The sequence below is a fragment of the Pleurodeles waltl genome, chromosome 7, assembly GCF_031143425.1.
Source record: "Pleurodeles waltl isolate 20211129_DDA chromosome 7, aPleWal1.hap1.20221129, whole genome shotgun sequence".
Taxonomy (NCBI): domain Eukaryota; kingdom Metazoa; phylum Chordata; class Amphibia; order Caudata; family Salamandridae; genus Pleurodeles; species Pleurodeles waltl.
Window position 1 is genome coordinate 732,000,626 of NC_090446.1, and position 14,155 is coordinate 732,014,780.

The following is a 14,155-nucleotide window of genomic DNA, read 5'->3' on the forward strand; positions in this document are numbered from 1 at the left end:
TGGGGTCCAGCCAGGCTTGGCCCAGGAAGGCAGAACAAAGGACTTCCTCAGAGAGAGGGTGTTACACCCTCTCCCTTTGGAAAAAGGTGTTAGGGCTGGGGAGGAGTAGCCTCCCCCAGCCTCTGGAAATGCTTTGATGGGCACAGATAGTGCCCATCTCTGCATAAGCCAGTCTACACTGGTTCAGGGATACCCCAGCCCTGCTCTGGCACGAAACTGGACAAAGGAAAGGGGAGTGACCACTCCCCTGACCAGCACCTCCCAGGGGAGGTGCCCAGAGCTCCTCCAGTGTGCTCCAGACCTCTGCCATCTTGGAAACAGAGGTGTTGCTGGCACACTGGACTGCTCTGAGTGGCCAGTGCCATCAGGTGACGTCAGAGACTCCTTCTGATAGGCTCTTAACTGTGTTACTAGCCTATCCTCCTTCCTAGGTAGCCAAACCTCCTTTTCTGGCTATTTAGGGTCTCTGCTTTGGGGAATTCTTCAGATACCGAATGCAAGAGCTCACCAGAGTTCCTCTGCATCTCTCTCTTCAGCTTCTGCCAAAGGATCGACCACTGACTGCTCAGGACGCCTGCAAAACCGCAACAAAGTAGCAAAGACGACTACTGCAACCTTGTATCGCTTCTCCGGCCGCCTTCTCGACTGTTTTCCTGGTGGTGCATGCTCTGGGGACAGCCTGCCTCCTTCTTGCACCAGGAGCTCTGAAGAAATCTCCTGTGGGTCGACAGAATCTTCCCCCTGCAACCGCAGGCAACAAAAGACTGCATCACCGGTCCTCTGGGTCCCCTCACAGCACGACGCGCGTGGTCCCTGGAACTCAGCAACTCTGTCCAAGTGACTCCCACAGTTCAGTGACTCTTCAGTCCAAGTTTGGTGGAGGTAAGTCCTTGCCTCCCCACGCTAGACTGCATTGCTGGGTACCGCGTGATTTGCAGCTGCTCCGGCTCCTGTGCACTCTTCCAGGATTTTCTTTGTGCACAGCCAAGCCTGGGTCCCCGACACTCTAACCTGCAGTGCACAACCTTCTGGGTTGTCCTCTGGCGTCGTGGGACTCCCTTTTGTGTCTTCAGGTGGACTCTGGTTCACTCCTCTTTCAAGTGCCTGTTCCGGTACTTCTGCTGGTGCTGCCTGCTTCTGTGAGGGCTCCCTGACTTGCTGGGCACCCCCTCTGTCTCCTCATCCAAGTGGCGACATCCTGGTCCCTCCTGGGCCACAGCAGCATCCAAAAACCCTAACCGCGACCCTTGCAGCTAGCAAGGCTTGTTTGCGGTCATTCTGCGTGGGAACACCTCTGCAAGCTTCTTCATGACGTGGGACATCCATCCTCCAAAGGGGAAGTTTCTAGCCCTCTTCGTTCTTGCAGAATCCACAGCTTCTACCATCCGGTGGCAGCTTCTTTGCACCCTCAGCTGGCATTTCCTGGGCATCTGCCCACTCTCGACATTGTCGTGACTCTTGGACTTGGTCACCTTGTTTTACAGGTACTCGGGTCTGGAAATCCACTTTGGTTGCTTTGCTGGTGTTGGTCTTTCTTGCAGAATCCCCCTATCACGACTTTTGTGCTCTCTGGGGGTTATAGGTGCACTTTACACCTACTTTTCAGGGTCTTGGGGTGGGCTATTTTTCTAACCCTCACTGTTTTCTTACAGTCCCAGCGACCCTCTACAAGCTCACATAGGTTTGGGGTCCATTCGTGGTTCGCATTCTTTTGGAGTATATGGTTTGTGTTGCCCCTATACCTATGTGCTCCTATTGCAATCTACTGTAACTTTACATTGCTTGCATTACTTCCTTTTGCTATTACTGCATATGTTTGGTATTGTGTACATATATCTTGTGTATATTTGGCATCCTCATACTGAGGGTACTCACTGAGATACTTTTGGCATATTGTCATAAAAATAAAGTACCTTTATTTTTAGTATATCTGTGTATTGTGTTTTCTTATGATCTTGTGCATATGACACCAGTGGTATAGTAGGAGCTTTGCATGTCTCCTAGTTCAGCCTAAGCTGCTCTGCTATAGCTACCTTCTATCAGCCTAAGCTGCTAGAAACACCTCTTCTACACTAATAAGGGATAACTGGACCTGGTACAGAGTGTAAGTACCCCTTGGTACCCATTACAAGCCAGGCCAGCCTCCTACATTGGTTGTGCAGCGGTGGTATAAGTACTTGCAACTACTTACCACTTTGTCATTTTGTACTTTTCATAAGAGAATAATATACAAAACAAGTTCAGTGTATGTACACCTAACCAAAAAGTTTTGCTTTTCTTCCCTTACACCATCTGCTAAGTGATGAAAAGTACTCCTAAACTTTCTAAAAGTTTCAAAAAGTTGAAAAAGTGTTTTTTTTCCCTGTTCTTTGAAAAGTCCAAAAACTTTTTCTGTCTTTTATCTGTCCCTAAACCTTTTCTATCATGTCTGGTGTAGGAACCCCTCTTAATTTGGTCAATACTACTTATGACCACCTTAACTTTAAGAGCCTAAGGAGTCTCTGCATTGATAGAGGTTTAGTGGTAGGTAAGAACCCTTCTAGAGAGTTACTGTCTGATATGCTTATTGAGAATAAGGCCCAGGGTGGCACCTCATCTGAAAAGTTGATAGATAGCTCACACTCTGACTCAGGGGAGCCCCCAGTAGGAGTGTTGCAGGGTTCCCTTCTTAATCTGCCCCTTAGCAGACCACCTAGCAATGCTGGTAGTAATGGAAGCTCCCATCACAGTAGGGATGTTTTTGTTCCTGCAGGCCAGGTTGCTAGGGTGCCAACTATTAGGGTGCCAACTGTTAGGGACAGGTCTCCCTCTGTTCAGTCACATCATTCTTCTGTGTCAAAACATTCCCAACCCACCCACCCACCCTGATGACAGGATGTTAGAAAGGGAACTCAATAAATTGAGAGTGGAAGAGTCCAGGCTGAAGCTTAAACAGCAACAGCTGGCTCTAGACAGGGAATCCCTAGACTTAGAAAAAGAGAGACAGAGGTTGGGGTTAGGACCCCATGGTAGCAGCAGCAGTATTCCAGATAGCAATCCTGTGAAAGAACATGATTCTAGGAATCTGCATAAGATAGTTCCCCCTTACAAGGAGGGGGATGACATTAACAAGTGTTTTGCTGCACTTGAGAGGGCCTGTATGGTACAGGGGGTCCTTCAAAGGCAGTGGGCTGCTATCCTATGGCTATCTTTCAGTGGAAAGGGTAGGGATAGGCTCCTTACTGTGAAGGAAAGTGATGCCAATAATTTTACAGTTTTGAAGAATGCACTCTTGGATGGATTTGGCTTACCCACTGAACAATACAGGATTAAGTTCAGAGAAAACAGAAAAGAGTCCTCACAAGACTGGGTAGACTTTGTTGACTATTCAGTGAAGGCCTTGGACGGGTGGTTACATGGCAGTAAAGTTTCTGACTATGAAAGCCTGTACAATCTAATCCTGAGAGAGCATATTCTGAATAACTGTGTGTCTGATTTGTTACACCAATATCTAGTGGACTCAGATCTGACCTCTCCCCAAGAATTGGGAAAGAAGGCAGACAAATGGGTCAGAACAAGAGTGAACAGAAAAGTTCATACAGGGCGTGACAAGGATGGCAAGAAGAAGGATGGTAAGTCTTCAGACAAGGGTGGGGACAAATCTAAAAATGAGTCTTCATCAGGCCCACAAAAACACTCTGGTGGGGGTGGTGGGGTCCAAATACTCTTCTAATCAAGTAAAGAAACCATGGTGCTATTTATATAAAGTAAAAGGCCATTGGACAATTGATGCCAGTTGTACAAAGAAAAGCACCAAGCCTCCCACTACCACAACCCCTACTGCAACCTCTAGTGCCCCTAGTAATAGCAGTGGTGGAGGGCCAGCCTCCTACACTTATAAGTAAGTTAAATATGCCAATTGTCTATATACCAATATTTTTTCCATGTTTAGGGGAGAAGCACATGCACCTTACCACTGGTTAGCAGTGGTAACTTGCTCAGAGTCCTAAAGCCAACAAAAAGATACAGCAGTAATGTGAGGCAAACAGACAAAATGTTTGGGGGAAGACCACCCCAAGGCTATCGGGTCTAACAAAGTGGTATTAACATTTTGCAGTTAAAATACAACAGCCCATACAAAAGTCATAGGGGTGGCTGAGGTATACAGAAAATCTGACATAGTTCATAAATGTATAAAAGAGTGGAGCTGTATGTCCTTACAAAATTCTGTATTCTATGCAGCCTTGGTCATAGCCGGACTATGACCTAGTCTCAGGTCAGATTCCACTTGGAGGGTATGGAGGGAGGAACCTCTGGAACCAACAGCCCTATGCCTTGGCACTGCTGCAAACAGTTAGAATTCTCAGCTTTATGGGAACATCAATGGCAGGGGAGGGGAGCGATCCAGGATGATTGGGGAGGGGTACCGTGTAGCGTTTCTTATCATGTTGGCGCAAGTATAGTTGCTCGGAGGGAAGGGCACAGAAATGTGTGTTAAGGAGGAGGGGGGTGGGGTCAACCAGGATGAATTGTAATTGATTTAAGAGTGAGCCCCAGGATGCAGCCATACAGTGTTTCCTGAGCCCCTTGGCTTGTTCCTGGAGAGGAGCAGAACTTTCCGCCCTTCCCCATTTTCAGGAGTGTAAATGACCAGGACTTAATTGAAGGAGGGACCTTTGTTTTCCAGTGAGAGGTGACGGGTTTCTTGGTGAACAGGAGCTCAAGGTTTGCCAATCATGAGGACTTTTTTTGTATTCTTAACTACCTCAGACCAAGTCTGTGGGATCAGTTTTACCAAGAGGGAAGAGGCAATTCTGATTATGAAGGTCCAGAAGGGTCTGAGGAGGCGGCAGGACCAGAGCATATGTGTGACATCAGAAGAGCCCTCTGAGCCTGAAGGGACATATAAGTGACATGTGGGTGAAAAACTCTGGTAAGTGCTGCTGGCGAAAGATAGGCCCTGTTCAATGATAAATATTGAATCTGTTTAAACTTGGTGTTTCAACTCATCTTGCGGGGGATTTCTAAGGCCTGTGCCCATTCTCGGTGTTTTAAGGGTAGGCCTACATCTGTTTCCCATTTATTCCTCAGATGAGACAAGGATGGGCAGAGATCTTTAAGGGGGATGAAAAAACTGGTGGGTCTCTCAAAGGGGCATGGCCTGTATAATTCAGGCTGTCTTAAAAACGCATACGATAAAAATCTGTGCTTAGCATAGTGTGCCTCCCAACTGGAATTTTGCTGCTTCTTTCTGTCTTTGCACCCAGATATATAATACAAACACTGACATTACACCTAAAACAAGCCAGGGCTATTGGCTTTGTCAATGGTTGTTAGTTACATAAGATAAATAGGTACACCAATGGCTTTTGTTGTTTATAATATTGAAAATTCTTCAGTTCAGAAATGATGACACTATGTGATAACTATATAATTAGTCTCTTTGAGGTTACATAAAAGGCTGTGAAGAGTGGTACTGCTGCCGAGTTAAGATTTATTTTTTTCATCCTGAGGGTAAGGGCAATAATGGAGAGAATGATAGGGACCCGTCTCAGCACCTGCTTTTTAGAAATGCCAGTGCTGACCACTGGCAGGACCCAGCTTACATAAAGCCCTGAGAACGGGGAAGAGAGAGGGAGGAGCGCCCTATTAATTAGGTAATATGGAGTCGACCAAGCCCCATGGTATGTAGGGCTTGGGGCAGTGGGGCCTAAATATCCAGGGGAGAGATCCTGGTGGGCCAGAGTTGCTGGCACCAAGGACACCAAACACTGTTTCACTGGGCGTAGACACTTCATTTTCGTGCTGAGCAGAAGTCAATAGCTAATCACTGACGCTTGCTGCCTCGTGTATCACTCCATCTGTTGCTGTGGTTCTCAGTGGCAGAGTGCACCAATGATTTTGTTTTGGTGCTGAGCACCACAGATGCTGCCCCTTTGGTATCATAGGTGGCTTTGGGGAGGTGGTGTCAAGCAATAATAGCATAATCTGTCTTCCAGCTTACATAGTGAGGGCAGTACCCATATGTCATAGAGATACTTCCTTTTGCAGGATTTCGGGAGAGGACTGTGACAGATCTTTTTCTACTATGCAAACAAAAGGTCGGTGCTACCCCTGCACTTGCAGCCTGTTCTCCACCAGGCAACTCATTGTTCCCTGTAATCCATTTCAAATGGTCCTGCAAACTGATTACCATTGCTTGACTGTTCCATTCCTAAGTAGCTGTGGTATTGTCCCTGGCAGGAGTTGTCTATGGGTATTAGCAGTTGGTAGTCATTTGTTTTAGTCATGCTGTGGAGCAAGAGGTAGCCCTAGAGCACGTCATCTGCCTACAGGGAATGTTCATGCATCCTACATAAACTGTGTTGCGGGCATGTATAGGGAGTTATTAACAATGCCTTGAAGAGCTGGCTGCTCTCACATGAGAGGATAGTGCGGAGCTATGAGCAGTTGATGTAGTAGCTGCAACTGCAATGTGGTGTGCCTGATTCTATGTCAGGACCGGAGGCTCAGATTATGCTTCTCTTTCTATGCTCTTTATTTATCAGCAGCCAGTCAAGAACGATGAAACCAAAAAACTGCATATCCCAATGTCTGAATATGTCACGTGATAACCATAGAGGAGGACGTCTATAAAGTGTTGCTTCACACCAATCAACTCCTCTTTCTTTGCTGCTTCGCAGCCAGTTAAGTGTATTATATTCCTCTATCCAATGTTTATTATTGTGTATTACTGTCGGTTGGGAGCGGTGTTTTCCCTCCCTGAAGCGACCGCTCGGCTCGCTTTCATGGTTATGTGGAGTGGGAGCAGGGGAGCGAGGGCTCGCGCATCTCCGCGCAGTCCTCTTTTTATTGCCATTTCAGTTTCGTTCTAAAAATAGCAGCTCGTTCTCCGAGCGTTAGCCTGCCTGCCCCCCAGGGATCGTGTGTGGCAACAGGCTATTTATAGCTCGCGCTTTGCTGGAGCTTTTGTTTTCCTCAGCCCTGAGGGCCTAATTATCACACGCTCGTAGTTCGGAGCGTTTATTTCTGGAACTCGACGAGTCCAAACAGGAGATTTTACACGCTCGATCTCCAGAGCGTTTGCTTTATTGAACTCCAACGAGTTCTGAGCCTTCACACTCATGATTAGGAGCGTTTGTTAGCCCTATCCTTATTTAAAAGAATTAGAGATGGGTAGCATTTACGTTTCCTGACCGGCTCAGCTCCACATTTAAACCCCAGTGCCTGTACACTGGGGTTGCAAAAAATTTGTATTCAGGCTGGGCCTGCACTTAACGTGTCTCTGCTACAGGGCAGCTCCCTCCACGTTTAAAAAAACGAATTTGATTGCCCTGCATTTTATTTACTACTGCTCCTTTGGAGCCACTCTGCTGTCTAACAGTATGGCTGGCTATGAAGACCAAGCCGATGATGGCTATTATTTGGATGAACCGGCTGGTTCTTTTGAACAGGACTTGGTATACGCCCTTGACACCGGGGTACGTCGTACAGTTAATCATGCTTTAGCTCAAGCTATCAAACCCATTAGGCACCACCTTTTGGGTTTTGCGGAGCAACAAGGCTGGGTAGCCCCGTCGGGCATTCAGTCCATTATGGAACCTTCCCTATCTGTGAGTACCCAAGCCTCTAAGCAGAGTAATAATCTGCATTCTGCAGACTTTGAAAGCCTTATCAGGAATATGGCCATGGAGTATGACTATAATTCAGCGTCACAAAAGAAAGCTGCGAGTGACCCAGCTTCTTCTTCCTCTGAACACTCATCTGAGCAGGGGGATGTCCCCCCTCGCAAACACAAAAAGAAGGCTCACCACCAGGAAGCTCCTACTCCTAGAATCTTGACATTTGAGCCGGAAGACATTGTACATCCCAGGTCGTCGCTGTGGTTGCCACCTCCTGAAGTGGCAGATTATGTGGAATCCCACATTAGACATAGGAGGTTCGCTCCAGGCTGCGATCTGAATGCCCCAGACCGGATTTCCCTTCCAAGGTGACTGAGACCCCTGAAGTAGATCCTACATTAGTCACTTTTCTTAAAAAATCTGCCAAGGATCCGAAGAAGGGTATAAATCGCGCCTGGTATGGGTGTCAGGATAAACTATTAGACGTTTCTGGCCTCTAACAAAGATTTTAGAGTTGGCTTTTCAAGCCAAGGAATCAGGAGAGGCCATTAACCCTGACATTTTGGTGGGTTGGGCTCAACAAACCCTTTGTTTCCTGGGCAATGCTAATTGCGCCATATCTTTGGAGCGTCGTTGCTCCGTTTTGATGAAGTTGGACCCCAAGCTGGCACATTTGGCTACCTCTGAATCAGGCCCTGTGGCTCAAGGTTTACTGTTCGGCTCTCCCTTCATAAAAGAACTTTTGAAATTTGTTTCAACCTACCCAAGTTTGGACAGGGTTCAATCAGACGGGTGCTGCGTCCACTTTTTCGAGGGGCCGGACGCTACAGAGGGCGTGCCTTCGGCGGATTCAACCAGCAACCCCCCGACGTGGTTACTACCATCAAGGAAGAGGCGTTTTTCAGGAGTATGACTCCTCCTCTTCAACCTTCTACCCATCACGACCAAGGTCAGGTCAATCCAGGTTCTACAGGGGGAGATCCAAAGGCCACCAATCTTTTTCCCAGGAGTCAGGATCCACAGGTGAGATTGATTGCAAGTTCAGATGTAATGTTGGGGGGCAGAACTCAGAAGTTTCTGCAAGCATGGGGTCTAATTACTTCAGATGCTTGGGTCTTAAAAACTGTACAGGAGTTCAAACTGGAATTTTCCGAGTCCCCGTTTCAACAGTGCCCTCCTCGTCTAACATTTTTTTCCCTTCAAGAACACAGTTTCATTTCCGCAGAAATTTCTGCTCTGATAACATAAGGCGCCATTGTCACGGTACCGAAACACCCTTCAGGGTTTATCAGTCCAGTGTTTCTAGTGGACAAAAAAGGGGGTGGTTCTCGTCTGGTTCTAAACTTAAAAGACTTCATCGTTTTTTTAATGTACCGTCTTTTCAAGATGGAGGGCAGTCACTTGTTGAGAGACATTCTCCAAGAGGGAGACTGGATGGTCCGTTTAGACTTGAAGGATGCTTACCTGACCATTCCTATTTGTCCTCTGCATCGGAGATTTCTTCAATTCCTTTTGGAAGACGAGTATTACGAGTACAAGGTTCCTCCTTTTGGCCTGTCATCTGCCCCTTGGTGCTTCACGAAGGTGATGCCACCAGTTGTAGAGTCCCTGCGTTCTCAGGGGGTTCGTCTAATAATATACCTAGACGACATTTTCATTATGGCCCAGAATCAAGACCTTCTGCATTCCCACCTGGTGTGGACGGTGTCTCTGCTTCAGAGCTTGGGTTTTATAATCAATGCCCAGAAATCCATTCTGACCCCCTCACCACAGATGGATTTTCAGGGTTTCCAGATAGACTCCGTTCGATCTCAATTGGTACTTCCCCCGGGGAAGATTCAGTCGATCAAGAGGCAGTTGAGGTCTCTCTTATCCAAACAGAATGTATCATTGAGGGCGATTGCCTGCATGGCGGGCCTGTTCTCTTCTTCGATCCAAGCGATATTCCCGGGTCCTCTCCACTACCGAGCCCTTTAACGATAAAAAATCTCCCATCTTCAAAAGGGTCTCAGTTATGCAGACCAAGTTCTCCTCTCTGAGGAAGCTCGCTCAGAGATGAGTTGGTGGTTGGAGCACATGGAGGCATGGAACGGCAGAGCTATCTTCAGCTCGTCCCCGGATGTAGTTATAGAGTCCGATGCCAGTCGTTTGGGCTGGAGAGCCCGTTGTGGATCAGTCTCCACGGGAGGCCGATGGTCCAACACGGAGCTGAATCTTCACATCAATTGTTTGGAGCTCCTGGCCGGCTCATTTGCAATCAAGAGTCTCTCCCCACTCAAGGCGAAATATTGTATTCTTCTACGCATGGACAATATCTCGGCGGTGAGATAGGTCAACAAATTGGGGGAACCCGTTCCCGCATTTTAGCGGAGATCGCCAAGGAATTTTGGCACTTTTGTCTTCAGCACAGGATCTCAGTCATTGCAGAGTATCTCCCAGGGACCAGCAACCTCGGTGCGGGCTGGAAATTGCAACATCTGAGAGATTACAGCGATTGGAGACTGCACCCCAGCGTTTTCCGGGCACTCTTTGCCCGGTGGGGTCCTTTTTCGATAGACTTGTTTGCGTCTCGCCTCAATCGGCAGATCAAACGTTTTATCAGTTGGAGGCCGGACCCGGAAGCAACAGACACGGATGCCTTCCTTCAGAACTGGTCTCAGGAACAGGGGTACGCTTTTCCTCCCTTCTTGATGATCCCCAGGGTGTTGGCACAGATCAGACGTCAGCAAGCGGATCTGGTTCTGGTGACTCCTCTTTGGAGGTCACAGGCATGGTTTCTGCTGGAGATGGAGTTGAGTTGCGATCAACCGATCCTGCTTCCCTTCCGGAGAACCTACTCCAGGACTCCCTGGGTCTTCCGCATCCATTGGTTCTGTCGGGACAGTTATCCTTGGTGGCATGGCATCTTTCAGGGAAAGATGGAGTGTCCCAGGACTTTCGCAGCAATCTTCCGATTTCATTGCAGGTTCCTGGTCCTCCAGTACACACGAGATACGCTTTGGCTTGGAAAAGCTAGAGTACTTGGTGTAGTGCTAGGGGTGCAAATCCTTCTTCAGCAGATTGCTGTCTGGTCCTAAATTTTTTATCTTCTTTAGCTGCATCAGGTCTAGCTTGTCGATCTATTAATAATTATCGATCTGCTATTTCGGTGGGACATTTACTTATTGAGGGCAAACCTATTGGGGAGTTTCCCATTGTTTGTAAATTAATGAGAGGTATCAGATTGGCTAATCCTCCTCGCCCTCGCTACTCTTCCCTTTGGGATGTGAACATTGTTCTACGTTTTTTAGAATCATGGCCGCCCAATAGATTTTTATCTAGAAAGCAGCTCTCGGCCAAACTTTCGATGTTGTTATGTTTAATTTCTTGTAAGAGAGTCTCGGATGTTAGAGCTCTGGATTTAGCAGGGAGGGAGTTTTCTCCTGATAGTGACTTTTTCCATTTCGTGAAGAACTAAATGTAACCTGAAGTCAGTTTCTTATCCCAGTTTCGTGGACAATCCCAAACTTTGTGTGGTAAAGTGTCTCAGAGCTTATGAGGTGAGTACAGAAGAATTTCTGATTGGGGGGTTAATTGCTCATTTCTTTGGTTAAACCTTATCATCCTGTTTCATCGGCCACACTGGCTAGATAGATGCGATGGTTACTGAACAAAGCAGGCATTGATATATCTAAATTTGGTGCTCACTCTTTCAGAGGTGCTATGGCTTCAAAGTCTTTTGCTTTGGGCTCACATTTAGAAGACCTTCTAAGGGCGGCAGACTGGTCTTCCCCTTCTACTTTTAAAACTTTCTACTGTAAACCTATTGTGGATATTGCATCGGTGGTAGTAAATCAGCTTTGAACAAGCATAATCTGAGCCTCCGGTCCTGACATAGAATAAAATAAATTCTAGCATTCGCGTTAAGAGTTTTTCAATTCTATTAAGGACACGGAGGTGAGGATTATCCCACTGCACTGTTTATATATGTGATCTTATTGTACATCATGATAATATCAAGCTTATGCACAAGTATACTGTATTTCAGTGCTATCCCACCCTATTTGATAGTATGTTCAATTTTTATGGTCTGATTTTTTTTTTCTCTTTTCCTAGGAAATGATGAGAAGTAATTCTCAGTTCGTTCTGTCGCTGTTTCAAGTTTCCAGGATGGTTGGGGCCACTTCTTCGTTTCTCCAGGTCATCTTTTTCCAGGGATTCGTTTGCAGGATTCATGTTTAAGACTGTGACTTTCAATCTGTTGCAAGTATTTGGCAAAGAAAGAGGATTTGTTAGGTGTGAGGCAACACTTTATAGACGTCCTCCTCTATGGTTATCAGGTGACATATTCAGACATTGGGATATGTCGTTTTTTGGTTTCATTGTTTTTGATTGGCTGCTGTTAAATAAAGAGCATAGAAAGAGAAGCATAATCCTCGCCTCCGTGTCCTTAATAGAATTGAAAAATTCTTAACGCAAATGCTAGAATTTTTTTTATTGTGCAGCTCACCTAGCAGGACACCATCCCTGTATCTGCATCTTTGCATTTGTTCCAAGACTCTAATGAAGGTCAGAAGGATGCATCATGTCAGCAATATCTAAAGTGATTGAAATACGCACAGAAGTGTAGTTCCCATTCACATTCCAATTTTATGTTGAGGCTTGTGTACCTCGAATAGAAAACATACCAAGACTGAAGATTCATCTAACTAGAGTAGTTGGTGCTTTCTTAACGAGCTGCAGTTGATGGGAATCTTAATCATGAACCATGAAGTCTATTGTATGAAACAGTTCGTAAAGTAGAGCTACTCAGCAGTCATTTAAGCAGATGCTGCTAGTGAATCCAAGGTTATCACCTACCATTGCCTGCTTGGATGGCTGGCAATAAGGATTAGTAACTCATGAGGAACCGATCTTTATTTTTGCCAGAATTCCCCAATCTGGTACATGATTCAGGCCAGTGGTTGTTAAAAATAAAAATCGCAGAGCTGGACAGTACATCTCTCAAAAAACGAGTTGTACCGACTAAGAGTAAGGTGACTTAATTTCAAACCGAAAATATTGCCAACTCAAATTAGAATGCAAAATAGACGCAAGTAAGAACAAATATTTGAGAAGATACATTAGCGCTGTAATTTGTTAGTGGCTGTGTAGAATTGTTTTTATTCCCTGTGTCTCATATGTACAACATATTTTTTATTTTGCAGTTCTGACCTGGACGAAACTCTATATATACAAGACTCTTTAGCATGAAGAAATGCAAATGTTCCTGCCTTCAATCCCAGATGAATCCTGTGAGTCCTTCAATATTACCAGTTTTTCCTACCAGTTCAGATGCCAGTCTTCGGAAACATCCTCGAACACCTTTAATGGAAGTGATAGATGTCGGCATGAAGTACCCAGCAGAATGGCACAAGACTCTCACAATGCTACTCTATGCTGTGTCATCCATGATGCTTTCTTGTTTGGTTATTGTTTTAGTAAACAACTGGGTTCCTGCGCAAGAGGTAGTTTCACCACTCCCAGATCTATTTTCTAGAAGTTTTGGAAATTCTACATGGGCTTTCAAGCTGTCAGAGGTCTGCAGTGTCCTGCTTTTGGCGCTGTGGCTCATCCAGTGGTTTCTTCTCCGATACAAGTAAGCATTGATTGTGCATTGACCATTTCCTGCAAGTGATTGTAAGGTAGTCACTCGTCTGTTAGAGGTGGGAGATAGAGTCAGGGGCGTAACTTAGTGATATTCGGGGTGTGTGAATTCTCTAACTAAAAGGGTGAATGGGTGCGAAGATTATGATTCACAATGGACTGTTCCCTTAATGAGCAGTGTCAGTCCTGATTTGTATTTGGTGGACCTCTGTGGCTGATTTATGATGTGGTGGACAGGTACTGTATTCAAACTGTTATGGAGTACCAGTCCGCCAAACTCAGTGTCCACCTATTCGATTTACAGTAGAGCAACCTCTAGTTTTAACATCTACGGAGGAAGCAGATGTCTGGACAGCTCACAAAGGAGGTGGCATCGGAAGGAAACCATTGGGCCATCTCTGGACGTTCAGAGAAAAGTTCCATGGTGTGGGAGGGGATCGTTTTTTTTTTTTGTTTTGTTCCAAACACAAACTCCCACTTTGGTATTTTTTTTTTTTCTTTAAATAAAAAATAATTTGAAAAGTTTGAAGGCCAGCCATCATGTTGGACTGAGCCGTCCGTCAAAATTTTCCAGTATTGACAGGAACCACCATGATGGTAGATTCTGCCGATGTAGCTTCAGTCTCTGGGGCTGGGGGACAGCTCTAAATTTGGCAAGCAGCATAAAGGCAGGGTGGCAGACGTAAAATGCTCTGCCACCCTGTCTTCCTTTACTTTGTCTGCCAAACCCTAAATCAGGCCCTTTTTTTAGAGTGGCATAATGGGCAAAAAAAGTATAGTATTGAATACTTCCCTGAAGGATCATCTGTGATAGACTATTTACAAGCACTCCTCCCATCACCTTTCAGGTGTTTTTGCCAGTAGTTTGCCTGGAAACCTGAGACGGCACAGCCTTCTGTGCCTATGTCTGCCAATGTTTGTGAATTCTA

The 14,155-nt window shown here is 45.9% G+C and overlaps 1 long non-coding RNA gene across 1 annotated transcript in view; it reads left to right on the forward strand.

The window, feature by feature from the left end:
- LOC138245533 (uncharacterized) overlaps positions 1-14,155 on the forward strand; it is a 168,163-nt gene that overhangs the window by 12,575 nt on the left and 141,433 nt on the right. The window contains exon 2 of the long non-coding RNA XR_011194138.1: positions 12,788-13,218. This is a non-coding gene — a long non-coding RNA (uncharacterized lncRNA). The remainder of the gene's footprint in view (positions 1-12,787; positions 13,219-14,155) is intronic.